The sequence below is a fragment of the Pelodiscus sinensis genome, chromosome 14, assembly GCF_052426305.1.
Source record: "Pelodiscus sinensis isolate ZL-2025 chromosome 14, ASM5242630v1, whole genome shotgun sequence".
In the NCBI taxonomy this organism is placed as follows: domain Eukaryota; kingdom Metazoa; phylum Chordata; order Testudines; family Trionychidae; genus Pelodiscus; species Pelodiscus sinensis.
This window is the reverse complement of record NC_143065.1, coordinates 19696151-19713299: the sequence shown is the minus strand read 5'-3', so window position 1 is coordinate 19713299 and position 17149 is coordinate 19696151. Positions and strand designations below refer to the sequence as shown.

General features: G+C 40.0%; 1 protein-coding gene across 1 annotated transcript in view; it reads left to right on the top strand.

Moving 5' to 3' along the window:
* UNC13C (unc-13 homolog C) overlaps nucleotides 1-17149 on the top strand; it is a 435134-nt gene that overhangs the window by 192141 nt on the left and 225844 nt on the right. The gene's annotated exons all lie outside the window — the stretch shown is intronic.

Genomic DNA, 17149 nt, shown 5'->3' with positions numbered 1-17149 from the left:
CTACAGTATATTTTCCCAATCAGTATAAATCTGTCAGTATAAAAGGACCAAATTCTGTTCTCAATTACACCTATGGAAATACAGATTAATATTATTAAAATCATTGACACTACAATAGTTGCTGTTATGGAGGAGGAGAAGTAACAGTAACATCTATTTTGTTTCCACCATTTCTTAAAAGTTTATTCTAAAAACAAAATATCTTCTCTTCCAATGCTAAGGCACATGAACCCCACATTTTTTTCATCACAGGATTTAATGGCACCATCTATTACAATGGTTATTTCTTTTATTTACTGCTGCTTATTGTTAAATATTGTACCTGATTTCTATCTGCAAAACAGAATGGTATTTTTGTGTTTATATGCACTTGTTTAGTGCAATTCCTCCAAGGGTCTCAAAGTCACTGGACAAATGAATTAGTTAAACCTGGCAGTCCCCTTTTGGTAATGTTATATCCATGCTACATGTAGGGAAATTTGTGCACAAAATGAACATATATAGATCCTAAACCTCTAATTCCTACTCCCTTACTCTAACCTCTAGATGCCTTTGCCCTCTATATCTTTCCATTAGCTTTGTACATCCTTAATCTTGCTCAAAGAGGTGAATTATTATTAACATAATAATACAATTTTATAGTAAGATTTATTCCTACTCAACAATGTCAGAACATATGATTTAAGACCAAGTCATTTAAAGAGAAATGACATTTATTTCATAGTACTGTATAAAATGCTGCAGTGTATGGTGCTTCCTTGATGGAAGCAAAACCAATATTGATTCTGCTTCATGATGATCTCTTGAAAATTAGGGCTGTGAGATTAAATGTTTTTCTCATAAAAAGCAGGTCTAATTCTCAATCATAAAGTTCCCTTCTACCTGCTCGTTTGGCGTGATTGGTATTTCACTAGGATAAATGTGTATCAGTCAGAGATGGTTAGCTGAAAAATGTCTATATTAATTTGTCTATTTTACTTCATGATGTCTAGATGATAAATCTATTGGAAGGTTTGAGAGCACTGTCCTTTTTCCACAAAGTAGTTTAATCTAACTCTTTCTAGAATTTGAATGTAACACACGCTAGTTTTATATGCTTGATTCTTTTGAATTAAGGTTTACATTTATTAGTAGTAAAAATTTATTATTTTTTAATGTAAAGTTTCTGCAGTTTTCATTTGGTAAATAATGTAACCATCTTTGATGATGAAAATAGCCTCTTGAAGTCAGTCTCTAAGTCCTGGTTTACACTAGGGAGTTATTTCGAAATAAATCCCCTTATTCTGAAATAACAAGAGGAGTGTCCATACTACCAATCCTTTCCACCAGGATTAACTCATTTCAAAATAGTTATTTTGAAATAGCGTTAGTGTGGATGCTCCGCTGCTGCTATTTTGAAATAACTACTCCCCAGAGTCATTCAGGTTAATTACTCCCCATTGCTTCCTGGGACTCTAAGTTGAGGTAGTGCGTCCACATTAAGGAAGCCTGCTTCAGACTAATATTGAGTCTTCCCTGTAGTGTGGCCATGCTATTTCAAAATAATTATTTCAAAATAATATTCTAGTGTAAACATGCCCTAACATGCAACAGGACCACTCATCAATTTTAAAGTTACAGGCTAACTCAGCTACCCCTCTGAAACCCTTTTTTGTGTTGCCATCTACAAATATGCTAAGAATTGACTCTATTGTCAGGAACTCCAAACTAGAAAAGCAAGTATTGTAGAATATTGTAGAGTGTAAACTTGTTTCCTAATCACAAATAATTTCACCAAAAATGGGAGACTAAGAGTTATAATCATACCGTTAGAGAAGAGAAAGGAGTCTATCATGAGCTATCACATTTTAAATGTTGAGTGCTCACAATGTATGAATGATTATTTGTGTTACAGACCAAGTATTATTTAGTTAAATTAATTGGCAATAATTAATTTTGAATAATAAGTGTGTTCAGAAAACCGTGGACAATTTGTGAAAAAAACAGATAGTCTATCAAATATCTGTAGTGAATTATTCATTCAAAACTAATAGGCAACTCGTAAAAAGAATGTGCACTCCTACACCTTAAGAAAGCATCTGGGTAAAAACACTGTAGATCTACTGCGAGTTTTCTATGGGGATGATCATTGATTGTCTTTGCTTTTTTTTTTTAAATAAAATACATCTTTTTTAATTGAGAAATTCAGTTTCCTGATTTGGAGAACCAAGTGATCCAAATAAAGAGCAGATTTCATGTGGTAAATATATCTTCAGTCCAAAAGAAAAGCAATTTTCCAGGGTGCCACAGAAAGAGAATGTGAATGTACTTTCTGAGAGGAACACTTCAGAGTCATTTGACAATCCAAGCTCTGATTTAAAGACTCTGTCCATTGCATGCCATATGGTAAAATTCACAAAAAGCCCTACAATAACTGACGGTGGTTAATATCTTTGTTGGTGTTCTCAGAAGAGAGATTAAGTAGCCCCAGAAAGCCTTTCAGACTGATACACTTCCTTCGCCAAAACCATTCCTTCCTGCACTGAGCAACTGGTTCTTTGAGTGACTGTGCACATGGCTTCTACTCCTCTTGGGTGTGCATGCACACTAAGGGTACGTCTAGACTACATGCCTCTGTCGCCAGAGGCATGTAGATTAGGCTACCAGGCATAGGAAAATGAAGCGTCAATTTAAATAATCGCCGCTTCATTTAAATTTACATGGCTGCCGCGCTAAGCCGATTAGCCGTTTGTCAGCTCAGCGCAGTAGTCTGGACGCATGGGTGTCGACATTAAAGGCATTTGTCGACCACCCAGGTATGCCTCCTGGGATGAGGCATGTAGTCTAGACATACCCTATGTGTGCAAGATCAGATTCGTTTGGCCAACAGTGTCGGTTGGGGCTGCGCATAGAGCCTTGGGTATGTCCACACCATGGAAAGAAGCATGCAGCGTATAGAGTGCATGCTTCCAGTGACCCTTAGCACCTGCAGAAATAGCAGTGATGCAGGTAAAGCACAGTTTAGGTAAGCCAAGACTTGTCAGAGGGGGTGGGTATGTATCTGAGTACATACCCTACATGTTCTCTACTCACCAAAGATGAATGTCCCTGTCTCCAGTGATATTGTAAGCAGCATAGGTCTCATTGCTTCTTCTCTGCCAGAGCCCTATTTCCCCTATGCAAGAAGAGACTCCTGTATTGGGAATAAACTCTGTCAAGGAAGACAATTGGGAAAAGTTCTGCCCCTGGACTTCTTTTCTGCTGCAGGGCAAGGCTCCAGAGTGGGAAAAGAATTTGGCAACTGCCTGCTACTCAGGCCCTTTCCCTCCACAGGGAAAGACTCTGGCTTTGGTAGTTGAGGCAGCAGGGAAAGACTCAGCCAGAACGAGGAGCTACTGAATTGGTTCCCATCTGCATCCCTTCTGCCAGAGCCTTTCATTGGCAAGTGCAGCTCCACATCCCAGTGTGGAACCAGCCTGCTTTTCACCTGCAGCATGACACCAGGGGTACACAATGAAGACATAGCCCACACAGCCCAGCACACTACTACCAGGTAGCTTAAGGGCTAGAACTGGTCCCGCCATTCCCTCAGGTCTTTCTTATGGACTACGGTAGCAGGACAGAAACCCTGCAGTGCCTGACTGCATCTCTGGGCTAGTTTAGTGTTAGTTGTTACTTGGATGTCAATTGGTCTTGCTGCCCATTGGCTGTGGCGGATTAGCCACTGCACCAGTGGGACCCATGCCCAGTGATTCCAGCCAGTTGGGGGACCCTGCAAAAATGGGTGCCTCTGCACACCAGTGGGAAGAGGGGTTGGGTGTCAGGGTTTTGTCCTGCTCTGCCCACCCAGCACTCATGCAAGAAAGTGGGGTCTTCTCCCACTCCATGACAGGAGTGCTGGGCAGGAGCACTGGGGGAAAGGTAAGGTGGACTGCAGGCATAAGGGGTGGGAAGGGGTTCCCACTTGCTCTGGCCCAGCACCCCACAAAATAGTAATTTTATATCTGATCATTGGCACCACTTGTGCACAGAATTCTTACTTTAGTCTGATTTTATCTGGAGGCTAAACTCTTACCCTTATACAGGGGTCTCTTTTTAAATTTTAGAGATTTTGCTTCTGACATTTTATACCTGCCCCTCCTATGAAGTTTCAGTCCCTCTTTGTGATGGGCATTTTATGTTCCAGTTTTGTTTGGAAGAGGATCTTTTTCCATTTCACTACTTCTCTAAGTGGACTCAGAAGCTCAGAAGCCAGCTTAACATGTTCCTCCTGGTGCACTCTAGGCAAGCTCCTTGGACACTGAAAGGAGTTTCCACCCCCTGCAATAGTGCCCTGGTGAACTGAGATTCCACCCAAGTTCCCATGCTACATTGACAGGGAAGCCCCGTGTGTCTGATTCAATTCCACTCTCAATGACTTTTAACCAAGGTAGGAAGAACCACCAGTTGAGAGCTGAGCAAAGGCACAGGTTACTGTCTCTAGTGCCTACTTAGTTGAGGCACAAGAGTAACCACATGCCCAGCTTCTCTGGATTCAACAGTCAAAGAGCAGCCAATAGCCTGAGAAATATCTCTCTGGAGTCCTACTACTGATTAAGAGGGTGATGGTTATACCTGCTAAACCTGTAGACTTTCTGTCTCTCAGTAAGGTTCATACTTAGTACTCACTGCTTGTGTGCAGGCAAATTTGGAATCATGTTCCCTGGTGCTTAGCATGTCAGTACTTTGTGTGTTGGTTCCTAGGGTACCTACCGTACTGAATGATTTATGGGAGGGTTCAGTGTTGGAGTGGTGCTCAACAGAATCATCAGTAAATGCAGGATCTTCAATACTGACTTCACCATCTTCCCACTTAATAGAGCACAACGGAGACAGAAACCCGCCGAGATGGCAACTCTCTCTTGAAAGAGGTGTTTTGCTTTTCTTCACCCTCAATGAGGCATGATAAGGATTTCTCTCCAATGTACACCACACCACCTCTTCTCCTGCCAGGCCTGGCAGGCTCACTATGCTTACAAATGGGGAACTGTTGGAGTCTGAACAGGCATGTCTACCCAGCTTGCAGCCATGAGACTGCCAGCCCAGCTCAACAGGCTCAGGCGCATGCTATTGTGCTAAAAATATCTGTATAGACATTGTGGCTTGGGCTCTCAAGCTACCAATAGGAGTAGGTTTTGGAGCCTGCACTCCAGCTCAAACCACAGCTTTCATGCAGCTATTTGCAGGACAAGCCTAGTCTGTTGAGCTTGGCCATGAGAATCACTGCCGTGTAATCGTACCTCAGAAGAAGAGTTGTGGCACACACCTGAGTCCATTATAGCCATGTCCAAGGGAGCTGACAGGTTTTCAAAAAAAAAAAAAAAAAAAAAAGCTCTGTGGAGCACCTGGACCTGGTTTTGTTATATCTGACAGCCTGGGTGCTGACTGGCTGGCTCACAACACTAAAAGAAGCAGTCTGGCTAAAATTCAGAACATTACGTTCCAAAGCAGGAAATCCTTAGCCATGGTAACTTGGAAAGCTAGGAAGAAGAGACTTTCTGTTTGGACATCTCCACACCAGTATCACCAGAATCAGAGTTGCAAGATTCTTTAAAGTCTTGATTTGGGGTTTTCACACCAGTTCAAGAGTTCTCGCCCCTCCCCCCTGTCTCTTGGGACCTCAGTATAATATTAACAGATTAGATGGGTCCTCCTCACTTCCTTTTACCTCCTAACTGGGAAGATGGCCTTTATAGTAGCCATTGCATCTCATTGGCAATATAGGGCAGGTGCACCTTTCATTTAGTGTTTTAAAAGGACAAGGTCATTCACAGGTCTCCTCTTCAGTTCCTGCACAAAATTGTTTCAGAGACCTGAGTCAATTTGGTCATCTCCCATTTTTCTTCCTCCAGCCTCACTCCTTCAGCTCAACTTCTCACACTCGATGTTTTTTTACTGTTTTTTTTACAGTGATCGAATAAAACCAATCAGGAACACACTAAACTTTTTGGAGAGCTTGCTATCAGGATTAAGGGTCAAGCAATAGCCCCACCAATAGCCAGGTAGATACACCTACCCACATCAGAGCTCTTTCCACTAGAAGTCAGGCAGTCTCATCCGCCTGTTATAAATACGTCCCTAATTTTGACGTAGGGCAGTTACATGGAGCTTAATTCACAACTTTGCAATATATTACTCTTTAATGCAGCTTTCAGATCAGATGACTACTTTGGTAAGGCTGCTCTGCTGTCATTGTTTAAGTAGGACCCCTACTGCCTGCCTCCAAGCAAACAGACAACTGCTTGCTAGGCACCAAGAGTGGAATTCATATGGACAATGGCTCAAAGAAAGAATGGTTACTTACCTTACAGTAACTGTGTTTCTTCAAAATATGTTGTCCAATAAATTCTGTGACCTGTCTCTTTTATTCTGTTCTTCTCTGGGGTCCCATAGTGGCAAAGGGACTAAAGGATGATTGGTTCCCCTCTTCCCTTTATGCCCTCAGATGTAGTGATATGACAATGTCTGGGACATAGACATGGCTCCAACAGTCACTGCTAACCAAGAGAATTAGTCTGATGCACCCAGTGGTGGGTCCATATGGATGAAACATCTCAAAGAACTACAGTCACTCTCCTGAAAGTAACTTCACGGCCACTTAGTACCAAAGGCAGAGACCCTGCTGGAGTGTGGTTCCTCACAACATGTATGTCAACACTGCGGGCTAAAGTTGAGTTAAGATACACAGCTTCAGCTACATTAATTGCATAGCTGAAGAAAAAATACCTTAAGTTGGCTTTAGGTGCTGTCTGCACAGCAGGAAGTTGAAGGAAGAACACTCTAGAATGAGAGTTACAGAAGTCAAAGTAAGAAGCCCATTATTTTGAAAGGCTTGAGTTGTAGATGTGCACTCTGTTATTCCAAAATAACGTGGGTTATTTTGAAATGCGTGTGCAGTCTAGACATAGGTTAAGAGAGCAGTGGGAATGAGAGAGACAAATTAGGAAAGTAATCAGAACAGAAGCAGTTCCTGGAGAGAAGGACATTGGGGAAGTGAAGAGAGATAGACACAGAAGGAGAGCGGGATTGATGGAAAGTACAGGGACACATTGAAGGGAGTTAAATTTTCCAGTGGTCCCCCATTTTGAGGACCTGTGTTCCACATTGTAGCATGGGGATGTTGAGGTAGGCTGCAAATGCTATAACTTGAAGAAGAATCATGTGAGGTTGCAAAACGTACTGAAATGGTAACAGAATAGAAGGGAAGATATTTCTGTCTTATTTTCCAGTCCGATTTCATTTCTTTCCCTTTAAAAGAAATAGCCAAATCAGGGGTAAATACCTGGACTCAGAAATTATGTATTTGTATGCCCAGGCATATTATGTAGTGGAATTAAATGCAATAAGCCTTGCATTCTCTTCTTACTAGCAAGAGTCAGCATGGATGGCACCTAACCCTCTTATCTCAATAATATAATTCTCCTTCCAGCGGAGTAATTCCCATTAGCTGTGCCACCTCGCTTCCCTGCAAGTCAGCACTGAATGTGCCTGCAGTGTAGGAAGGACACAAATCACCCACTATGGTCATTTTCATCAATAGCTTGTGCTTTGTTTAGGGATGCTCATTAATTAGCCTGTCCTGCAGGTATCTTTGTAAGCTTCAGCTCTGATGAGATGCATTCTAGCATGAAGAGTATAAGAGTCACAGGCCCTGCAGATTGGATGGGATCTTGCACTATTTTCAGGCAGCAATAAAGAGACAATGGGCGTAATTTTCAGTAGTGCTGAGCAACTAAACTCCAAATGAAGTTAGTAGGATGTCATCACCTATGAAAATCAGGCCCCAGCTCAGTTTTGGCCACAGATGAAGTAGCATTATGACACCCACCAAGAAACCAAGAGTTTTCTTACCTTGCTTCCTGATCCAGCTCTCATTCAAGTCAACAGATATGTTGCTATTCACTTTAGTGGAAGTAGGACCAGATCCTTTTATTGCTGCCTCTTCTTCCTAGCGTTTTGGGGTGAATTCATTCCTGTGCTTTGGCCACAGAGATACTAAGGAAAATAGCTGAAAGCCATGTTCTGGAAATATCCCTAATGTAGGGAGCCTCTTTGACAGAGTTAGAATCCCCAGAAGAGGTGATATGATGTGGATGGGGGCGGGGGGGGAGGGTCTTGTTGTGAGCAGGAAGAAGGAATATTCAGTGATTCCTATTCTCCAAGTATTCTTTAGCTGCTTCCAGCACCATAACTACCATATCTACTGTGCTAATAAATGAACACAGATATGACACAGTTGGTATAATAGAGATCTGCTAGGATACATGACTGGAATATTGGTATAGAAGGGTACAGCTTACTCAGGATAGGCAGGAAAAAAGGGGGGAGGTGTTGCCTTATATATTAAAAATGTATACACTTGGACTGAGGTAGAGAAGGACCTAGGGGATAGACTTGTTGAGAGTCTCTGGGTTAGGTTAAAAGGGGTAAAACAAGGGTGATGTCATGCGAGGGGTCTACTACAGACCACCTACGTAGGCAGAAGAGCTGGATGCAGCTTTTAATAAACAACTTACAAAATCATCCAAAGTGCAGGATTTGGTGGTGATGGGGGACTTCAACTATCCAGACCTATGTTAGGAAACTAATACAGCAGGGCACAGATTATGCAATAAGTTCTTGGATTGCATTGGAAACAATTTTTTATTACAGAAGGTTGAGAAAGCTACTAAGGGGGAACCTCTTCTAAATTTGATTTTAACAAATAGGGAGAAACTGGTTGAAAATTTGAAAGTGGAAGGCAATTTGGGTGAAAATGATCATGAAATCATAGAGTTCATGATACTAAGGAATGGTAAAAGGGAGAACAGCAAAATAGAGACAATGGATTTCAGGAAGGCAATTTTTTAGTAAACTCAGAGTTAGTAATTACTTAGAAAAGTTAGATGTCTTCAAGTCACTAGGGCCTGAAAAAATTCATCCTAGAATACTCAAGGAACTGATAGAGGAAGTATCTGAGCCTTTAGTTATCATCTTTGAAAAAATCATGGAAGTCAGGAGAAATTCCAGAAGACTGGAAAACGGCAAATATAGTGCCCATCTATAAAAAGGGAAATAAAAACAACCCAGGAAATAACAGACCTGTCAGTTTAACTTATGTGCCAGGAAAGATAATGGAACAGGTGAATTACGGAATTCATCTGCAAACATCTGGAAGAAAATAAGGTGACAGCCAGCATGGATTTGTAATGAAGAAATCATGTCAAAACAATCTGATAGCTTTCTTTGATAGGATAACAAGTCTTGTGGATAAGGGAGAAGTGGTGGACGTTGTATACCTAGACTTTAGTAAGGCATTTGATACAGTCTCACATAACCGTCATATCAATAAACTAGGCAAATACAGCTTAGATGGGGCTACTATGAAGTGGGTGCATAACTGGCTGAATAACCATTCGCAGAGATTAATTATTAATGGTTCATAGTCATGCTGAGGGACATAACAAGTGGGTTCCTCAGGGGGTGTCTTTTGGGACTGGTGCTGTTCAATATCTTCATCAGTGATTTAGATGATGTTATAGAGAGTTCATTTATTAAGTGTACAGATGATACCAAGCTGGGAGGGGTTGCAACTGCTTAGGAGGATAGGATCAACATTCAAAATGATCTGGACAAACTAGAGAAATGGTCCGAGGTAAATAGGACGAAGTTTGATAAGGACAAATGCAAAGTACTTCACTTAGGAAGGAACAATCCATTTCACACATACAGAATGGGAACTGACAGTCTAGGAAGGAGTACTACAGAAAGGGATCTAGGATCATAGTGCACCACAAGCTAACTGTGAGTCAGCAGTGTGACACTGATACAAAAAAATCAAATATGATTCTAGGTTGTTTTAACAAAGAGTGTTGTGAGCAAGACATGAGAAGTCATTCTTCCATTCTACTCTGCGCTGATCAGGCTTCAGTTGGAGTATTATGTCCAGTTCTGGGCATCGCATTTCAAGAAAGATGTGGAGAAATTGGAGAAGGTCCAGAGAAGAGCAATAAAAATGATTAAAGTTCTAGAAAATGTGAGCTATGAGGCATGTGTGAAGGAATTGAGTTTGTTTAGTTTGGAAAAGAGAAGACTGAGATGATAGCGGTTTTCAGGTATCTAAAAGTGTGTCACAGGAACGAGGGGGAAAATTGTTCTCCTTTGTCTCTGATGATAGGACAAGAAGCAATGGATTTAAATTGCAGCAAGGTAGGTTTAGTTGCGCATTAGGAAAAACTTCCTAAAGGTCTGGGTCATTAAACGCTGGAATAAACTGCCTAGGGAAGTTATAGAATCTCCACCACTGGAGATATTTAAGAGTACATCTATCAGGGATGATATAGATCATGCTTGATCCTGCCAGGAGGGCAGGGGACTGGACTTAATCTCTTGAGGTCTCTTCCAGTTCTAGTATTCTATGATTCTTTGATGGCAGCGGGGCGCTGGACTGTGCCCAGCAACTCCAGGAGTAAACTAGACCCTAGCAGCTTCAATATCAAGAAGCTACAAACTGTATTTCCACACTCCCTTGACCAGGATAATGTAATCAAATTTCAGAACAGAAGGGAGATGGGGGGGGGGGAGCTAAATGTCTGTGAGCTAATGATATTACAGTGATAATTGGGGAAGCTATCTTTGTAATGGGTAAGATAATTAATGTCTTTGTTTAGACCTAGGTGTAAAGTGTCGAATTTAAGCATGAATGACATTTACCTTCCCCCGTCATCCCTCTTCTGTTCTGAAATTTGATTTGTCCTTTTTGTATGTGTTCATTTTTTTGATTGTATCCTTTGGTATATATGTAATAGAAATGTAGCTGTGTTAGTCTGGTGTAGCTGAAGCAAAATGCAGGACTATGTAGCACTTTAAAGATGAACAAGATGGTTTATTAGATGATGAGCTTTCGTGGGTCTTTAAAGTGCTACATAGTCCTGCATTTTGCTTTGGTATATATGGTTGTGCCAATTTTCTTCCACTATTTGATCTGAGGAAGTGGGTCTGGCCCACGAAAGCTCATCACCTAATAAACCATCTTGATAGTCTTTAAAGTGCTACATAGTCCTGTGTTTTGTTTTAGCTACACCAGACTAACACGGCTACATTTCTATCATTATATTTTCAAATGATTTTCCTTCTATTCGTTTTCTAAAACCTTGTAATAGACTATTATTGCAAATCTGCTGCTGCTCAAAATATGCCACTAAGCTCCCTCATTAACAGCAATTTAAATGTTACATACTTAGAATTTCCATGATGTTGATACAGTAAGGAAACTGCATTTAGATTCTTAAAATTGTTTTGACATCAAGCTAATTCTATTGCAAAATTGAAGCCAAAGTGCTTGATGTTAATAATCCAGTGCCTTTTAACCATGCTGATGAAAAATGTAAGCATTTCCAAAGCCTGTAGTTTCATTCTAAAAAGAACCCCAGATATTTGCATTTTAGTTTGTTTTATCTTATAATTTAGTCTTTTCCTATATGATGGCATTTATAAAATGAATCCTAAGGCACTCTTGTAACCTATATAATTTATCCCTGTGCTTTGACCACTATGATGCAGTAGGCAAAATGACTGAAAATGGCTCCCAAGAGCAAAACACTAATTTAGCCTGGTAAATCACAGGAAATTTATTTTATGGCTGACCTTAAAAAAACCTAGTATTAAGCTTGCAAAGCTTAATTTGTGTGATTAATCCCTACTCATAGAAGCAATCAACTTCATTGAGAGTTCCAGAGTCAAGGAAGTGCCACAATTAAAAGGCTGAGATCCATACTTTGAGCTACATCCTAGTTTTCTGTGTTCTTCTTACACCATTCCAACTGCGAAAGGGGACATAAAATTGGACTAATTATATGTGGCTTACCAAGAGAAGGAGAGTGACTAGAGCCAGGAGAAGGGCAAAGATGGCTATTGTCCCAGGGCCTGGTTACTCAAAGGGGCCAGAGCCCAGGGCCCTTTAAATTGCCACCAGCACACCTGGCCACACACTCTGAACAATGCTAAGAACTGGGGTGGGAGGCATCATACTCTAGGTAGCAATGAGGGCTGGCTGCCCTCAGCCCTTCTTCTTCCACCCTCCCTGCTTTCAGGCAATCCACAGCCATGAGAATGGGCATTTTGAGGTACATTACCAGCTACTGCCAGTAGAGTAGCACAGGGGTCTGTCAGCCGACGGTCAGGGCAGTGTGTGTGTGTGTGTATGCTTCTGAGAAAAGGTTTAACGTCCGTGTCTTTACTGCTAGGACTGGGGTCCCAGCAGGCCAACAGACGCCCTGTTATATAGGAAGAGCTTATTACACCTTAGATTTTAGCTGCTAGAACACAAAGTTCTTTCGCAGCGGGCAGCCTAGGAAAGGCTGAAAAGGTGCCCCAACGGATCTTGTCACCTGGGAGTGACACAGATCCAAACGCCCAAGCTCTCCTTATGTCTGTCCCTTTATGACTTGCTGAAGTTCTTTTAAATTGTGCTTTGTTCTGTTACAGCTACTGGAGGAGTCAGGTTAAAGCTTAAACAGTTACAGGTTTATTAATAGACTTATAAAAGCATATGGTTACAATGGCTATTGCTCTATTTCTTAAATGCTAACAAATACAGATTTTAAAAATGGTTACAAAGAAAATAAAGATAGAAAATAGAAATAATGGTACTAAGTGACAGCTTAATCTTTAAAGAGCTCTAAGTCTATGTATATATATACTTAAGCAAAGGACTACATCCAGGTACAATTTTTACCCCTTTCTGTGCCTCTTGACTCCAGCGTGTCAGGCCAGGGCCGGTCTCTCAATTCCTAGGAAAGACGAATACGAGGTGGGCGTCCCCTCTGGAACCTCGGGAGATCAAACACCTAACCCGACCAGCAGATAGATGGTAGATTGACACTCAGAGAAAATGTGCTGCTGGACCTATCTATATACCCCTGGGGGCCCGTATCCTCTTTCTTATCTAAGATGCCAAATTGTACTGGTCCGTTTTGTGGCGCCAGTTCTTACAAGCAAGTTTCAAGTTAATTTACACTTGCAAGAGAGATAACTAAATTGTGAATACTAGACATTTTTTTACTGGGCGAGAGATTCCTCCCCCCGCGGATGGATGTGTGTTTGTATCAATATGGGTTTGAGTCAAGGCACTCCTTGGCAGCCTCTTGGTCAGCAATTGGAGTATCTCTGTTTACAGCCATTCACAGTCACAGCAGCCTGGGCCTTCTGCTCTGTGTGCCCTGTATGCTCCAGGCAAGCAAAAATGGCTGTTACAAGGGGGTTCTTGTCTGGCTACAGGGTCGCTCTAACTTTCACTGGCAACTGAACCAGCCCACAGCCAGTTTAATGATCTAGGGAGATAAAAAACCAAGTAAAGCCACCTTTATCCTCCTTGTCCCATCTCACATTCACACAAAGTCCTGCTCAGAACAGTAGACTCACAGAATACTAAAACTGGAAGAGATATCAAGAAGCCATCAAATCCAGTCCCCTGCACTTATGGCAGAATGAAACATCATCTAGATCATCCATCACAGGTATCTGTCTAACCTTCTCTTAAAAATCTCCCATTATGGAGATTCCACAACTTCCCTAGTCAATTTATTCCAGAGGTTCACCACTTTGACAGGGAAATGTTCTCTAATGTCCAGCCTAAACCTCCTATGCTATTATAGAAGCCCATCACTTCTTGTCCTATCATCAGAGGATAAGGAGAATAATTTTTCTCCCTCTTCCTTGTAATACCATTTTAGGTACATGAAACTACTATCATGTTCCCCTCAGTCGTCTCTTTTCCAAAGTAAACAAACCCAATTCTTTCAGTCTTCCCTCATCATGTTTTCTTGACCTTTAATCATTTTTGTTGCTCTTTTTTGGACCATCTCTAATTTCTCCACATCTTTCCTGCCAAGAACAGGACACAATACTCCAGTTGAGGCCTAATCAACATCGTAGAGCAGAAGAATTACTTCTCATGTCCTGTTTACAAAACTCTTTCTAATGCATCCCAGAATCATGTATGGATTTTTTCAGCAGTATTACACTGTTGACTCATATTTAGCTTGTGGTTCACTATGATTCCTAGATCCCTTTCTGCAATACTCTTTCCAGTCACTTTCCATTTTGTATGTATGAGTTGATCAGTAGGTGTAGTTGTAACCAAATCTTTTCTTGTCTGATAATATTTAACTTCAGTAACTAAATGTTATAGTTTTATAACTAGATTAAAAATGTTGACTGTGAACCATAGGTCACAAGTAACTCTACTGTAACTGTTGCCCAAACAAATTTGTAGTTTACAATTCATGAAGTACAAAGAACAATTTATACTAATTCCATTCCAAAACCAGACTCTTAGGATTCTTATTTCTGAAGCCTTTGCCCATGTATGGTTAAGTGAAGAGCTATTTTAGAGTGAGTGTAACATTTTCATTGTAATAAAAAGTGAAAAGATTTCCAAGTCTTGATCTCCTTATTGCATTTTCTTCCTTTTTAACATTGATGAATGAATGTATTGCTCTTGAAAATGAAGAATAAAAAAATTGATTTAAATTGAGCTTCTTGGTGTGGACCTTCAACATCCTGGGCATTTCTTGAACAAGCACCAGCATTTATATTAAATGATCAAGTGCAAATTATGGCCTGGCTTTTTTGTCACTCTCTTAATCCTTTGCCTGTTGGTAACAATGTGGGAAGGGAAACAGGCTCCTTAGAGCAACTGTGAATACCATTCTGTGCAGGTGGGCTGAAGTCAGTAGAGTTGGGACAGAGGCTGTATCTACACTACGAAGAAAAGTTGGAAAAAGATACACAAATTGTGAACCGCAATTTGCATATCTTTTTCCGCTTTTCTTTCAGAAGAGGCTTTTCTGAAATTTGGCGCATCTACATTTGGTGCATCTAAATCAGAGGCTGGAAATGAATGACAGAACAAGGATCACTTGATTATCCGTTCTGTTCACTCCCTCTGGGGCATCTGGCATTGGCCACTGTCAGAAGCCAGAATACTGGGCTAGATGGACCTTTGGTCGGACCCAGTATGGCCATTCTTATGGTCTTAACTTATGGAGGTTTCCAGATATTTGTTTTAAATGGCCCAATTTCTCACACAAAAGTAAAATTTTATTGCTTCTCCATTTTCTCTCAAAAATTTGCCTGCTTACAACTGCATATGCAAAATTTAAAAGAAAAAAAATCACTTGTTGCAAATAAATGTTACTTCCAATCAAAACCATGAGCAATTTCTCATTCATCCCCTTTCGGATGTGAAACTAAAAATTTCTGTGAAATTTCAATAGTGCAAAAGCTTGAACCTTTTCATAGCGTTGTTTCATATATAACAATAGGTGGATTTGTTTGTATCGCTCTACTTTGAATCAAAGTCTCTAGAAATGAAAGATGAGTGCAGTAACTCTTTCAGGTACCTGCTCTGCCCCCACTGGCAATCATAATATAGCATCCCAGGTAATTAAACCAAAGTATGACATTAGGGAAAATTCTGCTCCTGGAACAAATGTAGGCTCTCTCCAGTGTCAGTGAGATCCAAAAATGTACCTCCAAGGATAGATTTAATTAAATTAATTATTACATTTGTTTTTGAAAGATGATGGTGGCTCTGTACTGTTGGAATACTGAAATGTTTTCTATGAAGATGAACAGCCACTTATTTTTAATGGCCTGGAACATATGCAAAACATGCAGTCATATTCCCATTTGTTATATTTTATAATTTCTCTTTTTTCTTACTTGGTATATAAGAAAACTCCATTACTTATTATATACAACACGAGGGTTCTTGTCAGTTCAGCTGCTGAGAAAGTGAAAATGTTCTTGTCTAGATATAATTGTCTAGCAAAAATTACTTCCACTAGCAAAATGTTTGTTCAGTAGAAAAACAAAGAAAGACAAACTATTATATGCAGTGCTTGACCCTAATGCATTGCTGATATTGTTCACATACCTTCTTCACATTTTCAACACTTTTTTTTTAAAGTGAGATCAAATTGTGTAATTATCATTGCTTTAATGTTATTAAGATTAGTGACAGGCTGCAATACCTACAGCATAAGAACAAGTATTATAAGGTAACCTACTAAGGAACTAGTCATATTTGCATGTTGGTATTTTTAGAACACATTCCAGGATTTGTTTCGATGAATTATTTTAGTTAGTGATTACGTTCCATTTCCTCCATTTTTCACTGCTTAAACCCATTTTCATTCGTTTGGACTCCTAATGACAAGAAACCCAGACTTAGATGAGGAGTATTACATGAACTTTCTCGTGTAGTCATACAAAAACAGTATAAATACCACTTAACTCTTACCTAATTATGAGATTATGGTCAATATGCTGATGATCAGTTTAATTAATGTTTTCAAGTGCTAGACCCAGATTTTTAAAGGCATGGATCCACTCAGCATTCAAAATCTGTGTCTCATTCTAAAAAGGGACTTACGTGCAAAGGAACCTAAATCCCATTGACTTTTATTTGGCTATAGGTCTTAAGAAAGTGAAGCTAAAGGGGATTTAAAAATGAAAAATAAATGTCAAATTAATTAAACATTAGACTGTATTTACTGAATTGATTATCATAGTTTTAAATGACTTTTTAATTCAGAATGACTATGATTCAGAACCAAATGACAAAAGCAAAGAACCCAATTCTGGAACCCTTACTCAACGCTGAGCAGCACTTTCTCATGCGAGTAGTCCAGATGAAGTCAATGTTATCACTAACATGAATAAATGTTACTCAGAGTGAACACTGAATATTCAGGCTCTTGGTAATAAATAATAATTTCTAATAAGAGAGAGAGAGCACACTGTTTATGATTTTCAGTACTCATGGTTTTATTTTGCACAATTAAAAGTATCAAAGATGCTGAGCAACATAAAAAGGACCTAATTAGTGCAATGTTAATCTCTCACAATTTAGCTGGATAAAACAAACTGGGAGGGTATTACATTTTACAGTAAATCTTTTGAGTAGCTGTAAAATTGCTGTATGAAATGAAATCTTGAATAAAAGTAACCAAGAAAATGAAACAGAGTAGAGGATTTTTGACGTTTTCCATTAATTGCAAAGTTTGTATGGAAATAATGTTAGGTCATCAGTGGAATTTTAAGTACAATAAAATGGATGTTCCAGCCTCACAGCCTGGCTCATGAT